Genomic DNA, 18017 nt, shown 5'->3' with positions numbered 1-18017 from the left:
TGGCAGAAACCATTAGGAGCCTTGACAGGGCTGCTTTAGGGTTTGATGACTGGACCGTTTCTCCCATTATTCTCCAGGTATTTTTCCTTATTATCTCTCCTCATTTTTTCCTTTTCTTTTTAAATCATTCCCTTGTAATAGAAAGGATCCATTACTCAGGTTTGGTTGAAGGATCATCTCCAAGTGGTTACTGCTCCTACTTCCCTTCCTTATAACCCATCTCAGTATCGCATGCGGAGGATCTTAATCTCGCACCCCACTACTGATGCATGGACTTCATGGTTGATTGAGTTGGGTCCGAATGAGATACTGTGGTTCATCTCCTGGTACAACATCAGTCGTTTTATCCAGGTTAGCTTTCATCACACCCGGGTTTACCTTCTGGGCCTTACACATTGTACTTGGTACTGTGCTTCGCGCGTCTTGAGACAGATGGGGATAGATCAGACTGTTCCGATTACGGATGACTTTCCTGCTGATTCAGTCATTACCCCGGGTGTTACCCGAGCCGTCCTTAGGGCTTGGGTTAGAGATCACCATATGGTTAGGCCCTTGCCTAATCCTGCCAGTATTCAGACTTCTCCTGAGTATCGAGCCTGGTTCATTGCCACTGTCTGGCCAATTGAGAGACCAAGGAGGACCGTACTGCTGAGTGCACTCGAAGGATGGGTTCAGGCTGATGAGATTGGGACTGGTGAGGAGATTGTGCTGGCCCCTCGGACAGGCGAGAATGGGCAGAGTTCAACAGTTAGGGGTGACTCGGAAGATGTTGCTCCACGGAGGAGACGGGACACTTAGGCTCCTATGGGCTTTTGGATTTTGACTTTTGTTTTTGGCTTTGGATTTTTTTTTTTAAATGTAGTTTTGCCTTCTTTTGGCTTTGAGACTTTGACTTAGACTTTATTATTCATTGGACACTTTCTTTTCTGCTTGATTCGAACTGCTATTTGGAATGAGATTTGACTTTTTAGCTCAAATTTGTGAATACTCAAATTTTGAGGCTCAAAAAGCCTGTTGGTTGACTTTGCTACAGTAAATTTGACTGTGCTACAATGAATTTGCTACAGCAAATTTAATTGTGCTACAGTGCATTTGCAAACAGTCCGGCCGGACCGGAGGCCATTTCGGAAGTTCACCGAAAATATATCAATATGGTACTTGAAACGTCCGGAATTTTACGAGGATCGCGGAACAGGTCCCGGAATATTTTTCGGAGGTCCGAAACTCCCAAAACAGCTCCCGAAGCGACACACGGTGGCCGCACCGGCCACGGCGGCGCCAGCCCCCACCAGGCGCGGGCGACAGCCCTCGCCCAGCGCGGGCGGGGCCTGGCGCCCAGCGCGGGCGAGAACCCTCGCCCAGCGTGGGCGGGGACCCTCGCCCAGCGCGGGCGAGGCCCCTCGCACCGCGCGCGGGCGAGGCCCCTCGCGCCGCGCGCGAGCGAGACCCCTCGCCCCGCGCGGGCGAAACCTCTCGCCTCGCGCGGGCGAGGCCTCCCGCGCCGCGCGCGGGCGAGGACTCTCGCCCCGCGCGGGCGAGACCTCCCGCACCGCGCGAGGGCGAGGCCTCTCGCCCCGCGCGGGCGAGGCCTCCCGCGCCGCGTGAGGGCGAGGCCTCTCGCCCCGCGCGAGCGAGGCCTGTCGCCCCGCGCGCAGGGCCTGGCCCCCCCCTCGCGCCCTGGGCGAGGCCTGCCGCCAGCACACGCGGGGCCTCTCGCCCTGCGCGGGCGGGGCCTCTCGCCCCACCGACAGGGCGGTAGCTACCGCCCAGATTTTCTGGCGGTGGCTACCGCCATGCACGGCGGCAGCCACCGCCCGGGACCCGAAAATGGCCTATAAATAGGCCATTTTTAGGCTGTTTTTGACACCTTGTCCGTTTTGACGGACGAATCCTTCTCCCTCTCACGCTCCTTGCGTTTTCTTTACCGCTTTTTGCATTTAATTTAATTTTTATTGCACTTTTATTGTGATATTTGGTCACTAAAATTAAACAAAAATTAAAAATTAATTAATATACCTAAACGAGGAGCTTAATCTGGAGTTAAGAAGTGGCCGACGATTAAATCAGGTACGTAAATAAAATTCCGCCTATTTAATTTTAGCACTTCATGCATGCTTCTCTTCTACTCTCAATCATTCTATAACTGCATAAAAAGCATGCACGTCAACTAAAATTCCGCTTAATCAAAAATCAAACTTTTTACGGCCAAAAGTCGTAAAATTGAACCATTTTGGCGAAACGCCTTAAAATCAACACTTTCGACTAAAAGTCATAAAATCAACCATTTTAGCGACAAATCGCTTAAAATCGACATTTTTGGCAAAATGTCTTAAAATCAATCATTTTCGGTTTAAAACCGTAAAATCAACCATTTTAGCGACAAATCGCTTAAAATCGACATTTTTGGCAAAATGCCTTAAAATCAATCTTTTAAGCGACAAATCGTTTAAATGAACCATTTTGGCACAAATGCCTAAATCAATCAATTTTTGGCAAAATGCCTAAACAAAATGCACAAAGCATACACACACTCATGCACAAAGCATACACACTCATGCACAAAGCATACACACTCATGCACAAAGCATACACACTCATGCATTAAGCATACCCATTCAAAGCCCTTCAAAGAAGGCCTATCGAACTACGTTGACTTTGATCTTCCATTCAAACGGAAGTACGTAGGCACGTTCGGGATTTCACCCCGGGCGGCAAGTCAAAATCACACAAACATTTCATTAATCCATCATTCACCTTGCAAAGCATTCATCCATCGGTTAGTTCATCAGCATGACATAGTCTCGGGATCCACCTCAGGTTCGCAGACTGTGCCTTAAACATTGGGATAATTAATCTAGTAACTAGGTTAATTAAAAATGGAGTCACTTAGGGTTTTTTCCTAGTTTACCCTAAAATAATTAAACAAGGTGGCGACTCACACACTCACGTGCATTTCTTCCTTTAGTCACATGCATTCATATGCCGGTGATATTTTGGGGAGGGGTTCACAGTTTGGCGACTCTGCTGGGGATATTATGTAATCATTTTGCATAAAAGTGGACTACAATTGTTGTGAAAAACTAACCGGCCTTTCTTTAAGGTATTATTTTATTATGCTTTGTTTTGCAGGGTACCCTAATACGAATCAAGTGCTCTTTCCTTAAGAATACTTGATAAATCCGGACTTAATGGAAAAATGTGATTAAGACATTAAAACTTGTTGATTTATTTGCACGATTGAGAATCCTTTTCTCCATTGCATAAAAAATGAACTTCAAATGAATTTCTTCTCTTTCTGTTCAAACTTCTGAGTCTGGATAGCAAGTAGCGCTGATCGGCAGGTCTCTTTGATTATGTCGACGGACAGCCAAAGCGTCCTCCCTGTTACCGCAAACCATCCCTAATCCTTTTGGGGGTGGCACATGAGTATGCGTACCGTTGGACCCACGCGAAACTCTTTGTTTCACATGTGGTTAGGTATATCCATACTCAAGGTTCAAGGGTCCCTTAATAAGCCGATTCTCTATTTGTGTCATAGCCTATAGAACCTATCCTTTAGGACTATATGCACCCAATGGTACGAATCATCTCATTAAAATAAATTATGACGTGTTGTTGTGCGCATTCATGACATACCATAAGCATTAAAAAAAAAAACAGAGAGAAGAGAGCGGAGGGACACAAAAATATCCTTCTGTTTGTCAGTCATGCACAGTTGGACAAAGAGTCAGTCTATCTCATATCAGTTACTCTAACACACAATACCGCCCACTATACCCTAATGCCATTACCCTTACGCTTACAGGTACCCCCTGTTCAAGTGTCAGCTACACCTATAGTGCTATCACCGACCTCACCAACTTCAACTGCACCAATGGCATCACTAGCTGACATCCAAACTCTCATGGAACAAATGGAAGCCAGAATACAAGCTAGAATGAATGAGGCATTGACTGCCCAAAGGACCGTCCTGATAGCTGAATTGAGTAATAGTAATAGAAATGGGGCTTCCGCTGGGGGAAGTGAACCTGCTACCTCCAATCAGGGCCCTACTGCTGAACCAACAAACCCTACCCCTAACCTGGATGACATGCCCTCCAGAACTGCTTCTGAGCTGGAAGCTCAGAAAATAAGAAAAAAACTAGAAACCACCAAACAGAAAAACAATGAGCCCTTTTCCTCGTTCCTTACGAGGTGGAGGGCCAAAGCCTCTCAAATGATCAACCGACCCTCTGAACAGGAACAAGTTGACATAATAATCAAAAATTTACTGCCTATCTACCAGTCTCAGCTTCAAACACAATACCTACCAACGTTTCAGTCGCTCATTGCCACTGCTACGAAGGTAGAGGATTTACTTCAAATGGGACAACTGAAAGAAGATTCGGGAGCCTCAAGATACAAAAAACCTATCCAGCCCGGAAAAGTCCACGAAGTGGCAAGTATCACCCCCACAAACCCTTTACGTGTGGGAAATATGGGAAACACGGGAAGCATGGGAAACATGAGAAACGGCAGTCAGTCAAGAAGAGCATATACTGATCTCGGCATGCCAATCCTTTTGGTATTTCGAGAAGCTGTTAAAGCAAACTACATCAAACCTTTGGAGGCAAGACCACCACCTAACCCCTTACCGAGGAATTTCAAAACCAATGAATACTGTGAGTACCACCAAGCATATGGGCATAAGACTGAGGCATGTTGGACTCTTAAGAACCGCATCCAGGACTTGGTAGACAATGGCTCAATTATTCCGAGAAGCAAACCGAACATTATCACTAACCCCTTGCCAAATCACGGGGTAAATGCTATCTTTCATGACCAGGAATTGATCGATCCTTTCGATCTATTCCTTGAAAGGAACGAAATTTGTGTCCTAGATTTAAATGACTTTGTCGAGGAACTCGATGCTATAACCAGGAGCGGGAGACAATATGAGCCGATAGTCTTGGACAAAGTCCCAAATAACCCTTACCAAAGGACAGATGAACCAAAAGAAGACCCAGTACTTTCACAGCTAAAGAAGACACAAGCTAGGGTATCGATTTGGGAACTTCTAGCAGCATCTTTTCTTCATCGCCAAGCTCTTTGCAAGGCTTTGAGTCAGCTTCAAACGTCGGTGGAGGTTAGCCCCGAAGTGCTAGTATCCACCCTCACCCAATCTTCGAAGACTCAAAACATCGGGTTTTCGGATGATGACTTACCCACTGGAGGAGATAGTCACAATGATGCCCTCTATATCACGGTTCAGACTAGAGACAAAACTGTGCCCATGGTTCTCATTGATAATGGGTCAGCATTAAACGTCTGTCCATTAAGAGTAGCCAGCTGTCTGGGTTTGGAAGAAACGGATTTCATGCCATCTGACCAGATAGTGAAAGCATATGACAGCACCCGAAGGGAAGTATTGGGAGTTGCTATGCTGAAATTGGCAATCGGGCCAGCCGTAATGGAGGTACCATTCCAGGTGATCGATGTGCCCACCAGTTTCAACCTGCTTTTGGGACGGCCATGGATACACCGTACCAAAGCAGTACCCTCCTCCTTACACCAGAAAGTCAAATTCCCTTATGAGGGTAAAATCATAACAGTTCAAGGAGATGATTACAGCCAGCTTAAAAAGCCAAAGGGCCAGCCTCTCTTTGAGGTCAACCCTGAAAGCGCCTACTTTCCCCTCTCGGGATTTCAGTATGATACTGTGCAATTTATAGAAGGAAAGACTATGAACTCCCAAATTCTCTTTGATTTTGGGACGGTGCAAATAAATTGCATAGTGCCTTTAATGTTGAAAATGTCTTACCTACCAGGAATGGCTATGGCAAGGTCCGGAAAAACATACCCCGCACTGCAAGCCTGGGAATGTCCAGTAAACCAAGGGACTTTTGGGCTGGGATATGAGCCTACTGAGGAAGACCAAGCTAGGAGCTCTAGGAACGGAGGCAGAACAATGCAGATGCCATCACACTTTTTAACTTTGAATAGTCACTTCCGCAAATCCGGAGAGACAATTCCTTATCACGGTTTCCAAGAACCATTTTACTGCCCGACCGCCAAGAAAGTGCTACCTGGATTAGAGATATTTGCTGATGTCTGGGGTAACAAGTCTGAGGCAATAGCTGAGCTGGAAGTAGAAGACTTCATGCTGCCAAGTCTCTTTGATGAGGTTGCAGTCATTACGGGAAAGAAAGAAAATCAAGACCTGCTGAGTTTAATCAAGCCAAAAGAAGGGCCTCTCACCAACTGGTACGCCGAGGAGGAGCGCACTGCTGATATACCCCCTCCCGAGTCAAACCTAGAGTCAAAATCTGTAATCAAGTCCTGTACTGAGTCTGAGTCTGACCCCGAGTCTGAAACCGAGTCAGAGTCCAGTTCCAGTCCTGAGTCGTCTGTGTCAGATTTTGAAAATCCAGATTTCAAGTTTGATGTAATTTTTGAAGATGATTCTGTCATTATCAATAAAGGCTTGCAAATTATTGACTACCCCGCATGTCTATCTTTCCAAGCATTTCCAAGCAAAAATAATGAAAAAGAAATAAATGAAATGAAAAATGATAAAGAAAAAATAATAATTGGCAAAGAAGAAAATGAACATACATACATTGCATCTGACTGTGTGAACAGGGAACAGATCAGTGAATGCTTAAAGAAGTTTGCCGATTGCTTCATGTGGAAGGCAAGTGACATCACGGGAATTGACCCAGCAATAGCGGTGCACAAGATTCCAGTATACCCCGAGGCCAAGCCAGTAAAACAGAAGCTAAGAAGGCTGAAAACAGAATGGTCCTTGAAAATCAAGGAGGAAGTAGCCAAGCAACTGGAGAACAAGTTCATAGAACCCATTGCTTACCCAACATGGTTAGCAAATATTGTGCCGGTGCCGAAGAAAGATGGCAAAGTCAGAATGTGTGTGGACTATCGGGATTTAAATAAGGCATGTCCGAAGGACGACTTCCCCCTGCCGCATATTGACTTGTTAGTGGACCGAATGGCGGGACACGAGATGGTCTCCTTGACCGATCTCGCTGTCGGATACAATCAAATAATGATGCATGTGCCAGACAAAGAGAAAACGGCGTTCATCACGGAATGGGGAACCTACTGCTACAGAGTTATGCCTTTTGGGCTTAAAAATGCCGGGGCAACCTATCAAAGAATGGCGACAGCCATCTTCCATGACATGATTCATGAAGAAGTAGAAGTGTACGTGGACGATATGGTTGTTAAATCAAAAACAGCTGAAGAGCATACAATAGCACTTGAGAAGTTCTTCCTTAGACTTCAAAAGTACAATTTAAAGCTCAACCCGGCAAAATGTCTGTTTGGAGCTACATCCGGAGTATTTCTGGGGCATATGGTCAGCCAAAAGGGCATAGAAATTGACCCTTCAAAAGCCAAAGCCATTATGGAGATGCCGGCACCGAGGACGGAAAAGGAAGTCCGGGGTTTCCTAGGAAGGCTACAATACATCAGCCGATTCATCAATCAATTGGCCGACACTTGTGGTCCGATTTTCAAATTGCTCAGAAAAGGAGTAGCCGTCAAATGGAATGAGGATTGTCAGAAAGCTTTCGACCAAGTCAAGCAATATCTGTTGTCCCCGCCAGTTTTACAGCCACCAAGGCTGGGAAAGCCTTTGCTGTTGTACCTATCGGTGACAGAAGAAGCGATGGGTGCAATGCTAGCTCAACAAGCAGAAGATACAAGGGTAGAAAATGCCGTGTATTACCTCAGCAAAAGGATGCTAGAATATGAGCTAAAATACAATAAGATAGAGAAATTGTGTCTGGCTCTAGTATGGGCTTGTACAAAGCTGCAGCACTACCTCTCATCTTACACCACAAATGTTGTTTCTGAATCGAACCCCTTGAAATTCCTTATGGAGAGGCCGGTTTTTGATTGTAAGATGGCTAAGTGGGTGTCAGTACTCGCGGCTTATGATTTGAAATTTGTGCAACGGAAAGCGGTGAAAGGCGGAGCCTTGGCCGATCAATTAGCAGAATTACCGGTCGAAGACAAAATGCCGGAGGTAGAATTTCCTGATGAAGACTTGTTGAACTTGGAAAGTGAGGTCTGGGAAATGTACTTCGATGGAGCTTCGAACTACCATGGAAACGGGGTTGGAGTCGTATTCAAAACTCCTTGTGGCGAATACATTCCGATTGCAGTCAAATTAGATTTCGACTGCACAAACAATGAAGCCGAGTATGAAGCTTGCATAAAGGGGTTAGAAGCAGCCCTGGAAAAAGAGATAAAGGTCCTCAAGGTTTTCGGAGATTCTAACTTAATAGTCTCCCAAGCTTTAAGGAAATGGAAAATTAAAGAAGAGCGTTTGGTTCCTTACCTACAACGCTTGGACGAATTGGCTCAGCAATTTGAGGATTTATCTTTCCACTACTTGCCGCGAGCCAAAAATCAGTTCGCAGATGCTCTGGCTACTTTAGCCTCCATGGTCGATGTAGAAGGAGACCGAGTCATCCGACCTCTGACAGTGCGGCTACAGAAACAGCCAGCACATATCATGAATTTGGTCGATGACAAGCCTTGGTATTGGGATATACAGAATTACCTTCAGAATGAAACCTACCCGGAAGGATCCACTAAGACTGATCAACGAACATTGAGACAGTTGGCATCCGGATATTTCCTTACTGATGGAGTTCTGTACAAGAGAAGTTGGAGCGGCTTGCACCTAAGGTGCGTCGATGAGGGAGAAGCTCAAACCATCATGGATTCCTTACATAACGGGGAATCTGGCCCACACATGCACGGGATAGCCTTGGCTCGAAAAATCATGAACCTAGGTTATTACTGGTCAACCATGAAGGCAGATTGCGTGAGGCACGCGCAGAAGTGTCACGAATGTCAAATTTTTGCTAAGCTGCAAAGACAACCTCCGGTCAATTTGAATCCTATTGCTTCACCATGGCCTTTCGCAACTTGGGGCATAGACGTGATCGGAAAAATCCACCCGAAAGCTTCCAACGGTCACCAGTTCATTTTGGTTGCTATAGATTACTTCACTAAGTGGATCGAGGCAGCCTCTTATTCAATTCTGAATGCCAAGAAGGCAGCGCAGTTCGTTCGTACCAACATCCTTTGTCGGTACGGAACGCCATTCGAGATCACCACGGACAATGGAGCTCACTTCCAGGGTGAATTTGCTAATTTGTTGAAAGAAACGAGGATTCGACACCATAAATCCTCGCCCTATCGTCCACAAACAAATGGGGCTGTGGAAGCTGCAAATAAGGCTATAAAAGTCATTTTACAGAAGACAGTCAAAAAGCATAAAGCTTGGCATGAACAGTTGCCGAATGCCTTATGGGGATATAGGACTTCAATTAGAACACCTACTGGGGCAACCCCGTATTCCTTAGTATATGGCATGGAAGCAGTATTGCCTATTGAGCTGGAAGTTCAGTCGGCAAGAGTTATCCAAGAAAGTCAGATTAGCGAAGCCGATTGGGTGAAGAATTATCATTCGCAACTCTTGGGCATGGACGAAAAGCGGTTACAAGCAATCCACCAAACTCGAGTCTACCAAAGGAGAATGGCACGATATTTTAACAAGAAGGTCAAAGACCGAAAACTGGAAGAAGGTTGTTTAGTCCTGAAGGAAATTAGACAGCCAATCACGGATCCACGTGGGAAGTTTCGCCCTCATTGGGCTGGACCCTATGTGTTGAAGAAAATACTGTCTGGCGGAGCCGTCATCTTAACTGATTTGGATGGTTTGGAATTCACGAATCCATGTAATTTAGATCAGTTAAAAAGGTATTTTGTGTAATAAGCATTGCATAATGTAAAACGAACTACATTAGACCTGATTCTCTTCGAAAAAAAAGAAATTACATATCGGAGATATGTAGGCAGCCCTCATTGGGCACGGTCTAAACATTAATAAAAATCATCATTTCATCATTCTTTCTTCTTTGCTAATAAAAAAAATAAACAAAAAAAAATAATAAAAAAAAATATAATAAAAAAAAAAACAAAGAAAAACCCGCTAAGTCGAAAACCCGAAAGGGCGACTTAGGCAAAAAGTCGGGGCCCGCTAAGTCGAAAACCCGAAAGGGCGGCTTAGGCAAAAATGGGTAGCTCGCTAAGTTGAAAACCCGGAAGGGCAGCTTAGGCAAAAATTAGAGCTTAAAGGAATAAAGTTGGAACGTGCTTGGAAAGCTTAAAAGTCAAACAACACTCCAATAAAAAAAAAATAAAGCCAAACAGTACAAGCAAAAAGCCAAAAAAAAAAAAAAAATAAAATAAAATCCATGAAACAAAAATACATCTCAAAACCAAAGAATAAAAGCCTATCAGAGTCTAGGTGGCCCGTCGCCTCCGTGGGGCAATGTCTTCCGAGTCATCCCTAACTATTGAGCTCTCTCCAAAATCACCTATCTGGGGAGCCAACAGAATCTCCTCATCTGTCCCAGCCTCGTTACCAGCGTCAGCCTGAGTCCAGCCTTCAAGTACACTCAGCAGTGCATTCCTCCTCAGCCTATCAACCGGCCAGACAACGGTCATGAACCAGGACCGATACTCAGGAGAAGTCTGAATACCAGCAGGATTAGGTAAAGGCCTAACCATCTGATGATCTCTAACCCAAGCTCTAAGGACAGCTCGGGTAACTCCCGGAGTGATGGTGGAATCAGATAAAGAGTCATCCATGATCGGTACAGTCTGATCTATTCCCATCTGCCTCATAACGCGCGAAGCGCAGTACCAAGTACAATGGGTAAGGCCTAAAAGGTAAACCTGAGTATGGTGAGAGCTGACTTGAATAAAGCGGGTAATGCCGTACCAAGGTACAAACCACAACATTTCGTTTGGACCCAATTCAATCAGCCATGAGGTCCAGGCATCAGCAGACGGATGTGTGATCAAGATCCTCTGCATGCGATACTGGACAGGGTTATAAGGCAGCAAAGTAGGAGTGGCAACCACTTGGAGATGGTCCTTCAACCAAACCTGAGTAATGGATCCTTTCTATTACAAAGGAACAGGCTAAAAAGAAGAAAAGATAAGAAATAGAAAAAGAAGAAATACCTGAAGAATAATAGGAGAAACCGTCCAATCCTCAAAGCCTAAAGCGGCTCTATCGAGGCTCCTGATAGTTTCTGCCAGCACAATACCACCTATGCAACCCATATCCTCCATCTGCCGAACCATGGGACAAAGTCGCAAACCCCCGTAGCCCGGATCCTTGTTGAACAAGAAGCCAGCCAATAAACAAAAAACCAAGGCCCGCATCCTTAGCCTCATCCGGTCTGGGTCATCTGAACAGACCCCTGAAAACTCATCAATCAGGGGCAACAAAATTGCTTTCTGATCACCAACAATCATGGCCCTAGCTTGTGGTCGGCTGAACTGAAACAGGTTTTCAAACGACCGAACATACCCGATCTTGACTTCATGCCTGACCAAAGGGGCATTGGGGTCGCACCCTATGATAGCACAGAACTCCTCAAAAAGAGGACACATCTCCTCCATCATGGCTCCGAACCGGAAAACATGGGCCTTAGGATCCCAAAGTCTGATGCAGGCCCATAAAAAGTTCCAGTCGATCACCACCCCCCTGAGCGTAACGATAGGAGAGAGACCGTACCTCCCCAAGTTGATCTTTTCGACTTTGGAGAGACTCCTAATCCAGCTGTGCATGCTGTGAGTAAAAAAGGATTCATTCTTTGAAGATAAGAAGAAGAAGAGAGAAAAGGAAGGATGAATGAAAAACCAAACAAGAAACTTGTTTTTATAGAAGAATGCGCCGAATGATGGCGGCAGCTGCCGCCAAATTGCCACCGAACGAGGGCGGCAGCAGCCGCCAAAACGTCAGCGGCAGCAGCCACCGACGGCGGGGGCCACAAAAAAAAAAAAAAAAAAAAAAGTACATCCGAAATGGTGAAACCCCATTTTCATTTCAAACATGCATACATATTTTCTATACTAACCAAGTGCAGGTACGAATAAAATTCAATACAAAAGTACAATGCAGAAGCACCATCAAAGGGGAAGTTTTGAAGGGTAATCATGGAAAGGATCCAGCAAAGGGTACGCAAGACTTCAAACAGTACCGAGGCAAAGCCGATTCAAGGGGTTAGGGCCAGAATGATTTTTCCAGAAATGGAAGATGCTCCGACAGAGAGGTGTCTGAATTTTGAGCTTAAAAGCGACAGAATAAAGAAGTTATGGTTGGGTCTGCACAGTCACGATGCTATCCCTACACTACTCAAGTCATCTCAGAATCAAGTTGCCTCGACATTCTTTATGGAGAGGCTGCTTCTAAAAAGAAAAAAAAAAAAAAAAAAAAAAAGGAAAAATGGGTCAAAAGGAACCTCTGCACAAAAGAAAGAAATCAAGGACAAAGCTACAGGAAATCAAGTTGTCAAAAAACGGGTCAACTGCAAGCTCTCCGTTAAATTCAAACCCATCAAGGGTAGATGACAAATCATCTCAGCCATAAGGACAAAGACCACAGCGGCTGCTCACATTTTGAAAAGCAAGTTAAAAGAAGCAGTCATTTCCACAAATTGGATGACGACAAACAACTTGAAAATGAAGCGCCTAGCATGGTACAAGTACAAGTGTCCTTATAAACAAGGATCATTTCTCAAAACAAAGGAAAGGAAGAGTCTCCTCAAAATTCCTTATGGAGAGGAGAACCATTGAGGAAATAAGTTTCAAATTCAGAGGAAGATAAAGTTCAAGAAAAAGAATCAAATTAACCTCAAGAATTCAAACATGGTGAAGCCAAAGCATAAAAGCTTCTTCAACACTCAAGCCACTCAAGTTACCACCACAATGTGGGTATTCAAAACTCTTTGTGATGAATACAAGTCATATTTCAGTCAACCAGTGGTAAAACCACTACAACAACAAAGTCAGATTCGCCTAAGGTCATCACTATCATACGAACTCGAGTCAATAAGTTGATTCAACATCAAATCGGGAAGGAACCCCACAAAGACACCCAGTCGGGAAGGAATCCCACGAAGAAATCAAGCCAGAAATGAATTCTGCATCAACATCAAATCGGGAAGGAATCCCGCATAGACATCCAGTCGGGAAGGAATCCCGCGAAGAAATCAAGCCAGAAATGAATTCTGCATCAACACCCAGTCGGTAAGGAATCCCACGAAGAAATCAAGCCAGAAATGAATTCTGCATCAACATCAAATCGGGAAGGAATCCCGCATAGACATCCAGTCGGGAAGGAATCCCGCGAAGAAATCAAGCCAGAAATGAATTCTGCATCAACACCCAGTCGGGAAGGAATCCCACGAAGAAATCAAGCCAGAAATGAATTCTGCATCAACATCAAATCGGGAAGGAATCCCGCATAGACATCCAGTCGGGAAGGAATCCCGCGAAGAAATCAAGCCAGAAATGAATTCTGCATCAACACCCAGTCGGGAAGGAATCCCGCGAAGAAATCAAGCCAGAAATGAATTCTGCATCAACATCAAATCGGGAAGGAATCCCGCATAGACATCCAGTCGGGAAGGAATCCCGCGAAGAAATCAAGCCAGAAATGAATTCTGCATCAACATCAAATCGGGAAAAAATCCCGCAAAGACATCAAGCCGGGAAGAAATCCCGCAAAGACATCAAGCCGGGAAGCAATCCCGCGGAGAAATCAAGTCGGGAAGGAATCCCGAAGAAATCAAATTGGAAATGAATTCCACAATCAGCATTAAGTCGGCATTGAATTTTGCCTCAACAGCAAGTCGGAAATAAATTTCGCACCAAGACGGAAAGGAATTCCGCACTAACATCAAGCCGGAGATGAATTCCGCATCAGCCGAGCACGAAGTTCGCATCCTGGAAGGAACTACGAAAGACCTGATTCTCCCCATCCCCCGAAGAGCTCTTGGAGATACGTAGGCAGCCACGAAGGCCCGGTCACAAACATAAGTTTGCATCATAAATAACATTTTCTCTTTGCCAACATAAATCCATGCATTTGATCATTTCATTTAAAAAAAAAAAAAAAAAAAAAAAAAAAAAAAAAAAACAACGGCGGGGTTTCCTCCTCTGCCCATCCTCAAAATTTGCGTTTCGGACAACCACCGACTCCCATAAATCATTTTTATGGTCGACGGTGGGGGGCAACTGTGAATACTCAAATTTTGAGGCTCAAAAAGCCTGTTGCTACAGTGCATTTAATTGTGCTACAGCAAATTTAATTGTGCTACAGTGCATTTGCTACAGTAAATTTGACTCACAAGGCTCAAAGAGCCAATTTTTCCGGAGGCCATTTCGGAAGTTCACCGAAAATATATCAATATGGTACTTGAAACGTCCGGAATTTTACGAGGATCGCGGAACAGGTCCCGGAATATTTTTCGGAGGTCCGAAACTCCCAAAACAGCTCCCGAAGCGACACACGGTGGCCGCACCGGCCACGGCGGCGCCAGCCCCCACCAGGCGCGGGCGACAGCCCTCGCCCAGCGCGGGCGGGGCCTGGCGCCCAGCGCGGGCGAGAACCCTCGCCCAGCGTGGGCGGGGACCCTCGCCCAGCGCGGGCGAGGCCCCTCGCACCGCGCGCGGGCGAGGCCCCTCGCGCCGCGCGCGAGCGAGACCCCTCGCCCCGCGCGGGCGAAACCTCTCGCCTCGCGCGGGCGAGGCCTCCCGCGCCGCGCGCGGGCGAGGACTCTCGCCCCGCGCGGGCGAGACCTCCCGCACCGCGCGAGGGCGAGGCCTCTCGCCCCGCGCGGGCGAGGCCTCCCGCGCCGCGCGAGGGCGAGGCCTCTCGCCCCTCGCGAGCGAGGCCTGTCGCCCCGCGCGCAGGGCCTGGCCCCCCCCTCGCGCCCTGGGCGAGGCCTGCCGCCAGCACACGCGGGGCCTCTCGCCCTGCGCGGGCGGGGCCTCTCGCCCCACCGACAGGGCGGTAGCTACCGCCGAGCCTGGGCGGTAGCTACCGCCCAGATTTTCTGGCGGTGGCTACCGCCATGCACGGCGGCAGCCACCGCCCGGGACCCGAAAATGGCCTATAAATAGGCCATTTTCAGGCTGTTTTTGACACCTTGTCCGTTTTGACGGACGAATCCTTCTCCCTCTCACGCTCCTTGCGTTTTCTTTACCGCTTTTTGCATTTAATTTAATTTTTATTGCACTTTTATTGTGATATTTGGTCACTAAAATTAAACAAAAATTAAAAATTAATTAATATACCTAAACGAGGAGCTTAATCTGGAGTTAAGAAGTGGCCGACGATTAAATCAGGTACGTAAATAAAATTCCGCCTATTTAATTTTAGCACTTCATGCATGCTTCTCTTCTACTCTCAATCATTCTATAACTGCATAAAAAGCATGCACGTCAACTAAAATTCCGCTTAATCAAAAATCAAACTTTTTACGGCCAAAAGTCGTAAAATTGAACCATTTTGGCGAAACGCCTTAAAATCAACACTTTCGACTAAAAGTCATAAAATCAACCATTTTAGCGACAAATCGCTTAAAATCGACATTTTTGGCAAAATGTCTTAAAATCAATCATTTTCGGTTTAAAACCGTAAAATCAACCATTTTAGCGACAAATCGCTTAAAATCGACATTTTTGGCAAAATGCCTTAAAATCAATCTTTTAAGCGACAAATCGTTTAAATGAACCATTTTGGCACAAATGCCTAAATCAATCAATTTTTGGCAAAATGCCTAAACAAAATGCACAAAGCATACACACACTCATGCACAAAGCATACACACTCATGCACAAAGCATACACACTCATGCACAAAGCATACACACTCATGCATTAAGCATACCCATTCAAAGCCCTTCAAAGAAGGCCTATCGAACTACGTTGACTTTGATCTTCCATTCAAACGGAAGTACGTAGGCACGTTCGGGATTTCACCCCGGGCGGCAAGTCAAAATCACACAAACATTTCATTAATCCATCATTCACCTTGCAAAGCATTCATCCATCGGTTAGTTCATCAGCATGACATAGTCTCGGGATCCACCTCAGGTTCGCAGACTGTGCCTTAAACATTGGGATAATTAATCTAGTAACTAGGTTAATTAAAAATGGAGTCACTTAGGGTTTTTTCCTAGTTTACCCTAAAATAATTAAACAAGGTGGCGACTCACACACTCACGTGCATTTCTTCCTTTAGTCACATGCATTCATATGCCGGTGATATTTTGGGGAGGGGTTCACAAAATTGAGAAAATTATTTAGCTTTCCAAGCATTTTCCAACTTTATTTATTTCAAGCTCTAATTTTTGCCTAAGCTGCCCTTTTCGGGTTTTCAACTTAGCGAGCTTACCCATTTTTGTCTAAGCCGCCCTTTTGGGTTTTCGACTTAGCGGGTTTTTTTCTTTTTTTTTTTCTTTTGGCAAAGAAGAATGAAATTATGAAATGTTTAGACCGCGCCCAAAGAGGGCTGCCTACATATCTCTGATATATAATTTCTTTTTTCCAAAGAGAATCAGGTCTAATGTAGTTCATCTTACATTATGCAATAATTACAATCACACAAAATATCTTTTTAACTGATCTAAATTACATGGATTAGCAAATTCCAAGCCATCCAAATCAGTCAAAATGACGGCTCCGCCTGACAAAATCTTCTTTAACACATAGGGTCCAGCCCAATGAGGACGAAACTTCCCACGTGGGTCTACGATTGGCTGTCTAATTTCCTTCAAAACCAAACAACCCTCTTCCAACTTCCGGTCTTTGACCTTCTTATTGAAATGCCGCGACATTCTTCTTTGATACACTTGAGTTTGGTGGATTGCTTGCAATTGCTTTTCATCCATACCCAAGAGTTGCGAATGATAATTCTCGGCCCAATCTGCTTCGCTGATCTGGCTTTCCCGGATAATTCTTGCCGACTGAACTTCCAGCTCAATAGGCAACACTGCTTCCATGCCGTATACTAAGGAATACGGGGTTGCCCCAGTAGGTGTCCTGATTGACGTCCTGTATCCCCAAAAGGCATTTGGCAATTGTTCGTGCCAAGCTCTATGCTTTTGAACTGTCTTCTGCAAAATGACCTTTATAGCCTTGTTTGCAGCTTCTACGGCCCCATTCGTCTGTGGGCGATAGGGTGAAGACTTGTGATGCTGAATCTTCTTTTGTTTCAGTAGGTCCGAAAATTCACTTTGAAAGTGAGATCCGTTATCCGTGATGATCTCAAATGGTGTTCCATACCGACAAAGGATGTTGGTACGAACGAACTGTGCTGCCTTCTTGGTGTTCAAAACGGAATAAGAAGCTGCCTCAATCCACTTAGTAAAATAATCAACAGCAACCAGGATGAATTGATGGCCATTGGAAGCCTTTGGATGGATCTTTCCGATCACGTCTATGCCCCAAGTTGCGAAAGGCCATGGTGAAGTAATGGGATTTAGACTGACCGGAGGCTGTCTTTGCAGCTTAGCAAAAACCTGACACTCGTGGCACTTCCGCGCGTGCCTCACGCAATCTGCATTTATGGTCGACCAGTAATAACCCAGGTTCATAATTTTCCGAGCCAAAGCTATCCCATGCATGTGCGGACCAGACTCCCCATTGTGTAAGGAATTCATGATGCTTTGAGCTTCTTCTTCATCAACACACCTTAGGTGCAGGCCATTCCAACTCCTTTTATACAGAACTCCCCCAGTAAGGAAATATCCAGATGCTAACTGTCTCAATGTCCGTTGATCAGTCCTGTTGGACCTCTCCGGGTAGGCTTCATTCTGGAGATAATTCTATATATCCCAAAACCACGGCTTGTCATCGACTAGATTCATGACATGTGCTGGCTGTTTCTGTAGCCGAACTGTCAGAGGTCGAATGATTTGGTCTTCCCCTACATTAACCATGGAGGCCAAAGTAGCCAAAGCATCTGCAAACTGATTTTTGGCGCGCGGCAGGTAGTGGAAAGATAGTTCCTCAAACTGTTGAGCTAATTCGTCCAAGCGTCGTAGGTAAGGAACCAACCGCTCTTCTTTAATTTTCCATTTCCTTAGAGCTTGAGAGACTATCAGGTTGGAATCTCCGAAAACCCTAAGGATTTTTAT

The sequence above is a fragment of the Jatropha curcas genome, chromosome 4, assembly GCF_041381405.1.
Source record: "Jatropha curcas cultivar XTBG-Jc1 chromosome 4, XTBG_Jcur_1.0, whole genome shotgun sequence".
Lineage (NCBI taxonomy): Eukaryota > Viridiplantae > Streptophyta > Magnoliopsida > Malpighiales > Euphorbiaceae > Jatropha > Jatropha curcas.
Note: the sequence above shows the minus strand (reverse complement) of the source record.